We start from the raw sequence: 13,942 nt of genomic DNA on the forward strand, positions 1-13,942 counted from the left end.
CAGTGGTGTTTTCTTTGAGGGTAATTTCCAATCAGTAGGGGGCTCTCTGAAGTGCAGGTGGATGTAGGGGGCTAGCCTAGGTCAGGGGGGCCCTGGCTTACCAGCCCAGACTAGTCTAGAACAATGGCCCCAGTCCCAGCATCAGCTTCTAACTGGTCTCCCTGAACCCATGCCTTCCCAATGGGAGCCGTCCTCCATCCTGGAGTCATATACACATGATGTGCACCTGCCCCCCCCCCCCCCCCCCCCCCCCCCCCCACCCCCCCCCCCCCCCGCCCAGGGGAAAACCAGCTGACCAGTCCCAGTTAGCGCTGAACTTGCCCGAGAAGATGGGACACGATCAGCCTTGGAGGATGTAACACAGTCATCACGAGATTCCTATAGAGAAGGTGCAGGATGGGAAAGAGGGGAGAGGGCCTGGAAGGACTATCCCCATAAGGTCAGAGTTTGGTTCCAGAATGGAGACGTTAGAGATTTCCAAAGGGAAGGTTGCTGTGTGGTGAGAGAGGAATCACAATGTGAAGGCAGGGAGTTTGGAGTTAGATCTGAAGGCAGACGGGTGATGCCCCAGGCTTTGGAGCCAGGGGGAAGCCGGGGGGTGGGGGGTGGGGGGTGGGGGTGTTGTCAGGAAGAGTAGCCTGTGGCCGGGGCAGGGTGCAGTTGGCAAGGGAGCTTGTTCAACGGCCTTCCCTGCACCTCTTTCCCTGAGATTTTCACCGGCGCGTCAGAGTGGAGCTGAAGGCTGCACACATCCTGAGGATGAGCTAGCATGGAAAATTCCATTCCCCTCCTGGCATATCTTGGAGGGCCCCTCTGCTCACCTCTTCCCGTGTCTCCGTTCAGTCATTCTAAGGATTTGTGTGGGTGTGTGGTTCTTTTCTGATCTGCCCACCTCCTGAGCTTGGCGATGGCCCTAACAGCAGACCAATTCTGCCTTAATTATCTGGGTGATCTCCAAGAACTCTTCCCACCTCCCTGAACCTCAGTTTTTGTGATCTTGAAAAGACGTGCCCCGAGTTGGTTAACCAAGACAATATACACCTCAACTGTCAACTGCCTCCGTCAAGGTTGTGAGGACCCTGGGGTGCAGCTATGGTACTTGCTCCAGCTCACAGGCAGGAGTGCAAAGGCGCGCCTGGAGAACGCAGGGCAGAGAGCCACGGGCCAAGGGCACCCAAGACTAGAGTTGGCAAATCTGGAGTCAGGAACTAGTCGTGACCCCCTCACTCTTCTTACTGTGCAGTCATACCGGGAGCGTGTCAGCAGTTCCTTCCCTGGGCATGACATACAGTGTTAGGATAGAACACTTGGCTCCTCGGAGCGCCAAGACACTAGTCGCTGCAGGACACACCAGTGCAGCCTCCTGGCGCAGGCGAGGGCGCGCGGAGCTCCCCCTGGCGCCCACACTCAGCTCTGCACCCAGGTTTTGAAGGCCTTGCTCCCAGGGTTTAGAAACCTTGATCTGGTGGGACATCGCCACCTAGCGTCCGCTATTCGAATTCCAGTAGCGGTTTCTGTTCTCTGGAGGAGGACGTCAGGAACCGGGCAGGGAATGGCACTCACATTAGACCATCCCGGTGGGAGCAGGAGGAACTGGAGTTTCTGTAACACGGATGCTCCTCAGGGAAATCGCTTTCTTCACAAATGTGAAGCAACCATAGGAAAACGGCACGTGCACTAGAAGAGAAACGCAAAAAATGGCTCGCGTCTGGTCAACCTGGATTTCTTTTCACTTTCAACAGCAACAACAACAACAAAACACCATAGCAGATTTGGCTCTGTGGATAGAGCTTCGGCCTGCAGACCCAAGGGTCCCTGGTTCAATTCTGGTCAAGGGTGCCTATCGGTTGTGGGCTCTTCCCAGGTCAGGGCGCATGCAGGAGACAACCAGTCGATGTGTTTCTCTCACATCGATATTTCTCTGTCTTTCCCTTTCTCAATGGAATTAGAGGATTAAAATAATAAACAAAAAACCCTCGCAGGGCAGGCTCAGGCTTTGGAACCACCCTGGGGTAGCACTGTCCCACCACCCACCTCGTTCTGTGTTTAGGCAGAGTCTGGACACTGGGGTTCAGATCCTAGCTCCCCACAAACCAGTAGGTGGCCTTGAGCAAGACCACCTGGGCCTCAGCCCTCCCATCTGTAAAATACACCTGTCTCTAGACTGGTTTCTAAAGGCTCTTCCACTTCTGACATCTCACCACTCCTGTGAGGTTCTGCCCCAATATTTGGGTTCAAGGGCACTGGATCTCATGCTCTGGGGGCCTGGTGAGCCTGGCCCATGAAGGACAACTGTGGTCCAAGAACCTGGGGCAGGATTAGACACCGTTCAAGGAGCCCAGACTGATAGAGCGACAAGGGAAGAGCATCCAGGGACTGGTCAGCTCCCCCACTGGCTCTCAGAATGCCCTGCTCCCGGTCCTTGGCTCTGTCCTGACCCCCCACCTAACCCTGCCCGTTTGTACACCCCCTCCCACACCCCGCCCTCCAAAGACTTGCATTCCAATCCTGCTCCTTCCTCCTGGTCTTACTGTGTACGAAGCCCCTTTCGTGTATTTAGCATTAGGTCGGTATTCCCTAAACAGCCTTGGGTGTTAGACATTCTCAGTCCCACGTTAATGATGGAGAAACCAGAGTTTGAGAAGTGAAGTGACTTGCCTATGGTTAGCCAACTCTTACAGCCCCGGGTCCTGACCTCTGCCCTTTATCTGTTACATTGTGGAGGCAGGACCCAGGGCCCCTCTGGACCTCAGGCCTCCAGCTTGGACTAATACCCTCCCAGCCCCCTCCATCCGTCAGTCTGCAGGGTCTGGACAAGGCAGGGCCTCCTTTTGCAGGAGCGAGTGGCTCAGCTGCCTGTGGCGACCCAGACTCCTGGTTCTCCTACGGGCCCTGTGCCCCCACCCATTCCTCCTCTTCCAGAAGAATTCTCCCTGGAGCAGGGGAGACGCAGGCAGGGAGTGGAGGGTGCCTGCCCACGTTGCTGCCCTCCCCAAGGTGAAGCTAAGGGACGCCAGCCCCACTTCTCGGCTCCAGCGTCCCCATCCTGCAGCCACGTCCCCACCCGCAGCAGGCACACCAGGGCCGGGGTGAGGAGCTTCATCGCGGCTGGCTCCGGTCTCTCTAGAGAGGGCTCACGAGTCTGGTGAAGCAAGTGCTCTTACGGATGAGCCTTCCCCTGGGGCAGGGCTTTGAGAGAGAGAGTTGGGTGCTCCCAGGTGGGGAAGTCACGGGGAGAAGAGTGGGTACTCAGGCCCAGTGGCCATGTTGACCATGCCCCTCCCCACCCCTACAAGGGATGGATGTGCAAGTGCATGGAAACGCCCCCTCGTGTGGGAGCAGATAAGGATCTTGAAAAAATGTAAGCTGCCCCTCTGAGAAGCTGAGAAGAGGGAAAGGAAGTGGCCCGCTTGTGGCTTCTCCAACCCCACATCTTTTCATCCAGGGATGCAGCCACTGTCCCCAGCTACAGGGCTCTGGACCAGGACTAAGACACATGTGCCTTTGATGCCCATTCTGCCAATCAGCAGCTGCATAAACCCACCCTAGTCACCTATCCAGTGCTACGTGCGAATGGTTCCACATGCCTCACTGGTGTGCGATAATTAAACAACGTTTGAGCCCCGCCCAGATATTTCCCATTTCAGTGACCTTCACCACCAGACACTTGGCATCTTGCCCCGTTCCAACAGTCCATCAGTTGGACCAGGAAAACCAATGAAATGCACGCCTGACCTCCGGCTGCTGCCCAGTGACTCACACATAAACAGAAAGGCACCCGGAGCCAGGACAGCTGGTAGATGAGCCGCACGGAGGGTGAGGAGGAGCTCTCCGAAGGCATCAGCGAGGCCTCCCAGGGGAAGGCTCATCAGCAGAGTCTCCCACGGAGGGCAGAATGGGAAGGGGCATGCCAACAGAGGAAGGGGCTGTGTGTGAACAGTGAGGCTCCACGGAGCACCTTCATTCAGAGATGCCAGGGGGAGCTGGAGTGGGGCGGGGTGGGGGGATAAGGAGAATGACAGGGGTGAGGAAGCGGCTGTAAGAGATGCGACGGTACAGCTACGGAGTGGCCAGGTCGTGAAGCCACTGTGCTCAGTGCTTACAATAAGTAGCACGTAGTAGATGCTCAAGAAAGAGGAGCTGGGCCGAATCTGAGGGTTAAAACCATGAGGCCAGCGCGCGCTCTGTGCTCATCGAGTGTGGGCTGGGCTCACCTGCGCAGCCGTGCACTCTCTTAGCTCACAAAGCAGCAGTGGCTTCCTATCATCAAGTGCACAAAGCTCAAGCTGCTCACTGGTCATTCGTGGCTCCTCCTGGAATGTCTCCCTGGGTTCCTGCATGTCTCAATATTTGCAGTTCCTGAACTTGCCACATGATTTTCTGCATCCAGGATTTTGCTTCCACTGTAACCTCCCCCTGCAGGGCCCTCCTCGCTGTCTCCCTCTGTGAACTTTCTGCCCATATCCAATGTCTTTGTCTCCTCAACGACCCTTCTGCTACTCCCATTCAGCCTCTTTGAAGAGCCCCCACCCCCTCCCTGGACCTCCCCCATGAAGGTCTTAGATCTCTGCCACCCCTCTGCTCCGTGCATTCTTCAGACGAACACCTGTGTGGGCATCCTGGTGTGTCAGAGTTGAACGGGCCTGGAAGACCATCCGCCCACAGTGGCTCTGAAAGTGTCCTGGGCGAGCTTTTGAAAGGTGCCTTGACCTCATTTCAGAACCAGCATCAAAACTTATGTACCACCCTGGGCCAGTGTAGCTCAGCAGTTGAGCATCGACTTATGAAATAGAAAGTCACAGCTCCATTCCCGGTCAGGCACATGCCCAGGTTGAGAGCTCGATCCCCAGTAGGGGGCGTACAGGAGGCAGCCGGTCAATGATTCTCTCTCATCCTTCATGTTTCCTTCTCTCTCTTACTCTCTGAAATCAATAAAAATATATTAAAAATAACAAGAAGAACAACAGCTTATGTGCCTATACCTGTAATTCAGGCCCCAGAAGATAAGAATCATGTATCCAGCACATTCTCTTCCTATTACAGACGGGGGAAATGGTGTGTCAGAAAGCAGACACTGACTTCCCCAGGTCACACTGAAAAGTCATTGCGAAGATGGGACTATGGACACTCAGGCCACTTGGACACCTGACCGCCACCTCCATCAGTTCCCATGCACCCTGCCCGCTGCGGCCTGCCGCCCACAAAGTACTTGAGGTAGTAAACATGACTAGCTGCTGTCACTCTCCTAGTCTCTTCGCAGCTGGGCTTATGCTGCACCGTTCCCCCTGACCGGCCAACACAAATGCCACCTGTAACTTCATCTACACCCTCTGTGCACTGAGGCGGGATTCCACACCTTTCTGCAGACACGCCCTGATCTTTGTGGATGATCCTCTCTGTGGCGGAATAACCTCCTCTCTCTGCTTCGTCTCAGTGTGAGCTTCTACTCGCCTCCAAAGTCACCTTCCCCGTAAGGCCTTCCCCTTCCTCCCAGCCCCCACTCTCCTCTGGGTCCAGCTGCTGTGCTCCTTGCTCAGTGCTCCTTCAGACCCCTTTCCTGTCTGGTCTCTGAGCTCCTGGCTGAACACAGTGCATGTGATTCTGCTGCTGAATGTGCTGATGAACTAATGAACCAGCCCGCGTCTAAACAGAACCTGAGACTCCAACCTCGTCTGCCCCGTATCAACAAACAGCATAAGAACTAAGTCTTCCAACAGGTCCACACACGCTCTCCAGACTCAGAAGCTCCCCTAGGCAGTCCCAGCCCCTGGGGCCATCTTTCTGGTCTGCACGGCCCTGAGTCTAAAAGACCGCTAGTCCCTTGCTGAAGCGGGTCCATGCCAGGTGAACAGGGGATGGACCAGGCCACCTAAGACATGAGCTTTCGCCAAAGGACTGCACACGGAGCCTTTCTTTCTGGCCTCCACATCTGTATGTCCGGGGCAAGCCTTGTCAACGTTTCACCCCTGTAAGTACGCAGGTAAACGCAGGTACATCAATGGAAAGGCAAGTTGAATTGAAGACTGTTAGGAAATAAACATGGTTTTCTTACTTTCAACCATAGATAACTCCTTCTAACAGTGTTATTGGGCTGGAGGTACTTCCAAGATAGGCTTTCGTGGGGAGTTTATTGGGATTGTAATTAGCAGAGCAATTGTGATCATTTCAAAGTCGTTGGAAGCACATCAACCTCACTGGAGAGAATCAACCGCTCAAAAACACGATAGCAGTCTCCATGTACACGCCAGCAATTGCCGTGCCAATTGGAAATGCGTGGACTCAAACAGCTGCTGTAAATCTTAGTCCCGATGCAGTGTCAGACATCCCTCCCAGCAAAAACAAACACTAAGTAAATGGATGTTTAAAGGGTGCCAACTATGGGCCAGGCTCTCTCCAATGTGTTCGGAACCACAATACACAAGGCACTTGCCCTGTAGAGCTAACAACCTGGGAGAGAGACACAGTTTTCAAGCCAATTCTATGAACACTATCATTTCAAATCGTCAATGAAGAGATATGACAAAGGGGTCTGACTAGTGGGGGGAGTCAAGAGATGGCACCTGAGCTGAGACCTGAATGCCAGAGAAGACGCCCGGCAGAGAGAATGGTGAGTGCAAAAGCCAACTCAGTCTACACCCGCCTCTGAATAAGACGCAAGGCCAAGATTTCAGTGAAAATGGTTTACTTGGCAGGTGCAGGAAAGATGAGTAAGGGAGCAGGGGAGCAATGTTAATGTTAAGGGGAGCAAGGCTGTGTGATCTTCCAAGATGGGGAAGGACTGAAGAAAGGATATGTTGCCGAACCCGGTTTGGCTCAGTGGATAGAGCGTCGGCCTGCGGACTGAAGGGTCCCAGGTTCAATTCCGGTCAAGGGCATGTACCTGGGTTGCGGGCACATCCCCAGTGGGAGATGTGCAGGAGGCAGCTGGTCGATGTTTCTCTCTCATCGATGTTTCTGACTCTCTATCTCTCTCCCTTCCTCTCTGTAAAAAATCAATAAAATATATTTTTTAAAAAAAAAGAAAGGATATGTCAATAAAAGATCATTGAGTCGGCTCCATTGCAGGTGACTGAAATGGCATCTCCCAGTGACACTCTGGGAAACAGGGCAGAGCCCACCCCTGAGTTATCCCACTGAGAAGCAAAGGAACAGGCGTGTCTATACTCCAATGCCCGCCAGTCCTTGGGCAGGGCAGGGCGCTCCCTAGCACCGCTGCCCACTGCTCATGGGCAGGGCGTCTTCCATGGCTGAAGCCAGTTGACAGAAGGCCTGGCCGGGGTACGTGAGGTGGGTATACTGGCAGCATCTGCTGCATGCAGACAGCAGCCTGGAGTGTTCCAGAAGGAAAATCAGTGAGAATGGCATATAAAACCTGTGTGGGCATGAGTGTAGCACATGACGACGTCTATGAGGAAGGCAGGGACCAGCTCATGGGAAGCCTGGCAGGCCACAATGAGCTTAAATTTTAATCTAAGGGCATTGGTAAGACAGCTGAAAAACAGAGAGCAGCAGAGAGTGGAGGAGTCCATAGAGCAGCAGTTCTCAACCTGTGGGTCGCAACCCCTTTGGGGGTCCAACGCCCCTTTCACAGGGGTCGCCTAAGACCATCGGAAAACACATATATAATTACATATTGTTTTTGTGATTAATCACTATGCTTTAATTACGTTCAACTTGTAATAATGAAATTGGGGTCACCACAACATGAGGAACTGTATTAAAGGGTCGCAGCATTAGGAGGGTTGAGAACCACTGCCATAGAGGAAGTGCTGGCGGATGAGAGGGTGGCTTCCACTGGCACGGGTGTGTGCAAAGGGGACGGACCCAGCTGTGTTGTGACAGGACTGACATGGGTTAGGTGTGGGGAGAGTAAAGGAGACGTGAAGGAGTGGAACTAGCCAACTTCTACGATTCATAAGCTCATAGCCCATGACTTTTTTTAAAAAGCAATCAAAACTATCTCTTTTTAAAAGTTCCAGTTCTTTTTAATAATGCCATCAATGCATGTGAACCATCACTCAAAACAAAAGCTAGCGCCTGGACAATCACCTACTTCTAACCTATTTTCCCTCTACACCATTCTCCCCGACTCCTCCAACCCAACGTAACCAGCACCCTGAATTCATGTATTACTAAAATGTATATCTTTTTGCTTTATTAAAAGGGCATCATACTGTTTATAACTGTAGGGACTTACTGTTTTGCCCAATAAGTATTTTGTTAACGTACATCCATATGACTGAGCGTCACTGCAATTCATTGTTTTAACTGCTGTGCGATATTCCATCGGGTAAGTACACTACTAATTTTTTTTAACATATTTTATTGATTTTTTACAGAGAGGAAGGGAGAGGGATAGAGAGCCAGAAACATCGATCAGCTGCCTCTTGCACACCCCCTACTGGGGATGTGCCTGCCACCAAGGTACATGCCTTTGACTGGAATCGACCCTTGAGTCCGCAGGCCGACGCTCTATCCACTGAGCCACACCGGCTAGGGCAGTATACTACTAATTTATTCATCCACTCCCTCTTGGTGGGCATTTGAGTTTTCCTCCAGATTTCTGCCATCGTAAACAGTGCAGCTATGACCATTTTTGTATAAGCAAGACTTCTATTAGGCATATATAAATCTGTGAAATTGCTGGTTTGAGATATTCACTGTTACAAGATAGTTCCGTTCATTTTCCAAAGTAGCTCCATAAAAATACCAGCAACGCTACAAGGCCCTGTCGATCCACAGTCCCTCCAACACTTGGTATTGTCCGAGTGTCCTTTTTTTTTCCTAACCAAATTATTTTGAATTAAGATTATCTTCCTCGTCTGGATTTGGGTTTCCCTGACCAGTAATGAGGCTGAACATTCCTTCACTGGTCTACCAGCCATAGGGCTTCCTCTTCTCTGAAATATCTGTTCCTGTTTTTTGCCATTTTTCTTCCGTGTATTTTTGTTTTTCTTACCGACATCATCAGCCTGCTTCCTGCCTGTAAATGCTGGGGCTCAAGATCATTTTATGTTCTGAAAAGTCAGCCTTATTTCATCTAGACTTTGGACAACAGGAAGTGTCAGTAGCTAAACTCGCAGTTCGCTTTGAGACGTGGCCCCTGCCCTCCTCTCTCCCCATATAATTTCAAGTACTTTGGCACTGCTAGGCTTTATGACATCCAGTTGCCTTTCTATGAGTCGTTTTGTCCAATGAACAGGATTCCCTGGGACTGTCTTAATCTCCTCAGAGATCTTAACAAGGGGAGTGATGGTCATGCCCTTGATTTGGTCTTGACCTTAAAGCTCAGTGTTCATAGCTATGCCTTTAGTTTTGAACTTTGCCCCTACAGCTATGGCCTATTTTGAGAATATTTTACAGCCCATAGAGGTTGAAAATGAGAGATGATTGTTCCTTTCAACACAGTAAACCCCAGGATTTCTAGACTTTCTCGGTTCCCTTCCAGTTTCTAGGCTTGCAAAGGAGCCGGTTTTTATCTGTCATCACTTCTTTGTTTCTAATGAAATATAGTTAGTTGGGCCGAGCCGGCACGGCCATGGGTGAACCTGAGAGGGGGCGGTGAAGGATTTAGAAAAGACAGACAAGAAAAGAAAGCTGGGCACTAGGTGGGACACTGCCCTCTCTGATGGCGAGACAGCACCCAGGCCTGCAAGCTGAGTCTTTATTTTATAGCCAGATTCCACGAGGCAAAGTAAGGGCGTGGTCAAGATGTTGACAACATTCTCGTGGGTTTCCAATCTACTCAATTACATGCACCTGATCAAGCTTTGTTTACTTGCTGCACCTCCCGCAGCCCGTATCACTCAGCCACATGGGAACACAGGTTCGGACCATAAGGTCGAGCTTTCAACTGTAACCTTTGGCTATAACTGTGCTGGGACTTGCACATGGCTTTGCCACGAGAGGATCGTGCCCTCTCACTAGTCCCAGGCTTGAACCTGTCCCAACGCTGTAGCCGCTCTCCACGGTTAGTAACAACTAACTCGCACTAACAATATTCTGTTTCAAAACTACTTCTCCCAACGCCATAAATTCAGTAGGTATATTTTCTGCCTTCTAAATCAAGCATGTCAAACTCAAAGGCTAACACAGGCCAAATAAACAAGGTTTAAGTTTATGTGGGCCGCAAGAAAACAAAAGCTTCTATTTTCATAGAAACGTAGGATTATTTCAATAGTGACATGCGGAATACAAAGAGCTGAAATAAATGAGTCATCGTTAACATAAAATAGAACATTTTAATAAAAATTAATATTTTTTCTTGAACATTAACTTACCAGACACTGGATAACTGCACAAATTAATAAGCGTAACGCAAATAGACCTATTTTTCTTGTTCTCCGAAAGCGAAATATTTCCTGCTGCGCACACCAAACAAGTCAGTCCAAGACTAATGACGTGGCAATCGGCTGCTCAAATATTCGCTGCTAGTATTCGTGGAGAGAAATGGTGCGCCTGCGCGTAAGGCGCGTAAGGAAATGAATGCAACATGATTATACTGTAGTAATCACTATCGAACATTGTAGTTCGTTATTAATAATTATGTATAACAGGATATTGTCAAAATTAAGTAACGAAATTTTTATTAAAACGTTTCTTACATACCCTTATATTGGCTGGGCTGCAAAAATATTCGTTGTGGGCTGCGAGCAGTCTGACATGCTTGCACTAAAAGCTCCCATGGTTTCCACCGTATCATTGTTCTCACCAGACTCAGCGCATTTTCAGCCTGAAGAATCGCCTCTTCTATTTGGCCACCTTGAAGTCGGTCTTCTAATTTTCTAACACCTGGCTTTGCTTTAACCATATCCAGCTTCTCATTTGTAATCTCTTCTGTGTACTTCCTATATGCGGCACTTTTAGATTTGCTCAAGAACATCAAGAATCTTTGCGTACAATATGCTTAGCCTCTCATGTGGACTCTCACATGCAGCCCGCCCCGGAAGGCCGGTGGTCTTCTTCAGCAAGCCCGCCATGACAGCGCCGATGAGCCGAGTACCAGTATTTTTAGTCTAAGTGCGTCCTCTTGCCATAGTTGCTTCTCCCCTTATCAGTGAGCCCCCTGGGGTACTGAGTGCTTATCAACAACAGATGAGATAACAACATCCTGACACAACTTACGTCATTGTTCTATATCAAAACAACTTTCTGTCTTTTTAAAAAAAAAAAAAAATTAATTATTTTTATTGATTTCAGAGAGGAAGGGAGAAGGAGAGGGAGATAGAAACATCAATGATGAGAGAGAATCATTGATTAGTTGCTTCCTGCATCCCCCACCCGCTACTGGGGATGGAGCCCACAACCCAGGCATGTGCCCTGACCAAGAAATGAACCTTGATCTACTCCTGGATCATAGGTCAACCCTCAACCACTGACCACACCTGTTGGGCAAAACAACTTCCCTTCTAAAACATTTTCTTGTCTTTGCATAAACAGGATTAAAACAGCTTCACTTAAGTCATAAACAAATGGATTTAAAATCATATCAAACCAATACTCAGCAGAAACCGAAGCCCTCAGCCTGACCACCCAGGAGAATCTGAATGTGGCCAACAACCCTGTGAGCTCGGAAGCAGGTCCTTCCCCAGTCGAGCCTCAGATGACACCAAGGCCCCAGCTGACACCCCTACTGCAGCTTGTGAGACGCTGAAGCGGAGGTCTCAGCTATGTTGTGCCCTGACTCCTCACTCACAGACTGAGACAACAAATGTGTGTTGTTTGAAACCACTCCATTTGTGGTAATATTTCACAGGGATTCATAACATGCCCCTTGTGTTTGGGGGAAGGGGGGTCCCTTAAAACCACTCTCAGGAGAGTCCTCCAGCTCTGCAGTCAATGCCATGGTTCTCCACCAGGTCTCAGATCTGAGCCCCATCAAACCTGGTCACAGCAGAAAAGCAATAATCCCTTTAGAATAAAGGGATAGAGATGGACGGTTCTGATTGGATGTTAGCATTTGAGAAGGTGTATAAAAACGTCAGGCACCAGAGGAGAGATTCAGAGTCCTCCAGCTCTACAGTCAGTGCCATGGTTCTCCAGCAGGTCTGAGATCCGAGCCCCAGCCTACAGGTCACAGCAGACGTTTCTGCAGGATTCCGTTCAGAGCACCTTGAAAATGAGCATCCAGACCCCACCCCACTCCTGCAGCTGGCAGGAGAGAGCCTGCTGAGGGGCCAGGCCTCAGCCGTCACAGCTCTGGACTATCTGCCGGCTGAGCTCCTCCCGCCGCTGTTCATTCAGGCCTGCCGTAGGAGAATCCGGGAGCCCCTGAAGGCGATGGTGCACGCCTGGCCCTTCACTGTGCTCCTCTAGGGGACCTGATGAAGCTGCCTGAGTTCATAGTCTTAAAAGCCGTGTTGGATGGGCTTGACGTTCTGCTTGCCCAGGAGGTTAGGCCCCGGAGGTGGAAACTGCGGGTGCTGGATTTAAGGAACATGGGTGCCAACTTCTGGAGAATGTGGTGTGGAGACAGCACCCCAAAGTGCTCACCTAGGGGACCAGTGACTGTGCACAGCTCCAGCCCCAACATGGAGCACCCCTTGGCTCTCTTGGAGGTGTTCCTAGACCTTAACTTCAATGCAAGGGACGGGGATGAGTTTCTCATGTACATCATCCAATGGGCCAAGGAGAGGAAAGGGTTGCTACACCTGTGCTGCAAGGCGGTGAGGATTTCTGAGATGCCCTTCAGAGGGTCAGGAGGGTCCTGGATAGGGTGCAGCTGGACTGCATCCAGGAGGTGGAAATGAACTGCACCTGGGACCTGCCCACCCTGGGGACGTTTGCTCTCTACCTGGGTCAGATGAGTAACCTGCAGAGACTCTCTCTCTCCTACATCGATGTGTTGGCTGAGGAGGAGGACCGGGAGGAGGAAGAGGATTGGGACAGGAAACAGCAGGAGGAGCCGCGATCCTTTTCCCAATTCCTCTCTCAGATGCTCAGGCTGCGGCACCTCCGGGACCTCAACATGGATTTTCCCTCCTTCCTCCAAGGCCGTCTGGACCAGATGCTCAGGTGCCTGCAGACCCCCTTGGACAAACTCCCCATGGAAAATTGCCAGAGGCTGAATGCATTCAGACCTGACACACCTGTTCCAGTGCCCGAACCTCAGGCAGCTGAAGTCCCTGCATCTGTTTCGCCTCAGCCTCGCGGATTTTAGTCTTGAGCCCCTCCGAGCTCTGCTGGAGGCAGTGGCACCCACCCTCCAGGACCTGTGCCTGGATAACTGTGGGATGGTGGACTCCCAAGTCGAGGCCATCCTGCCTGTCCTGAGCCGCTGTCACCAGCTCAGGGAGTTCACCATCTCTCAGAACAACTTTTCCATGGCCACCGTGGAGAAGCCGCTGCGCCACACAGCCGGGCTGCGCAGTTTAGAGTTCGAGCTGTACCCCGTCCCCCTGGAGTGTTACAGGATCCAGGGGACCGTCAACCAGGAGAGACTTGCCCAGATCCAGGCTGAGCTCATGGGGATACTGAGGGAGTTAGGACAGCCCAGGACCATCTGTCTTGCCACCGAGCACTTTGGCGATAGTGAGCTTTATGTTGTGGCATTTTCATGACATGGAGCCCGTGATGTGACCCTGCTCACTGGGTGCACCCAGCAAAGGCTTCTTTCTGGGCCTTTGGAAGCTGAAACCTCGGACCGGGGTGCCGTATGCAGGGGGCACCCACGTTTCGGGTTCATGCTCAGTGTGCATGGGGAAAGGGAGGGACCCAGCCCGGGTACAGGATTGCAGATGCAAAAGTTGGGGAGTTCATGGGACCTCAAAGGCAAAGTGTCCTACAATCAGAAACATGAATCTGATTTGCTTGCGGGGGAGGGCAAGATTTGGGTTCGAGGCGCATGTGTGGGAGTTAATCCTGGGGTGGCTGGTTGTAAAGGGATGATGAGAAATAAAGACAATTTCAAAGGCAAAAAAAAAAAAAACCCCACCACTTCAGG

The 13,942-nt window shown here is 51.2% G+C and overlaps 1 pseudogene; it reads left to right on the top strand.

Annotated features, from left to right (window-relative positions):
* Positions 1 to 5,112: 5,112 nt before the first annotated feature.
* On the top strand, positions 5,113 to 13,559 carry LOC118671455 (annotated as a pseudogene).
* The last annotated feature ends 383 nt before the right edge of the window (positions 13,560 to 13,942 follow it).

This window comes from Myotis myotis, unplaced genomic scaffold, assembly GCF_014108235.1.
Source record: "Myotis myotis isolate mMyoMyo1 unplaced genomic scaffold, mMyoMyo1.p scaffold_m19_p_17, whole genome shotgun sequence".
NCBI lineage: Eukaryota > Metazoa > Chordata > Mammalia > Chiroptera > Vespertilionidae > Myotis > Myotis myotis.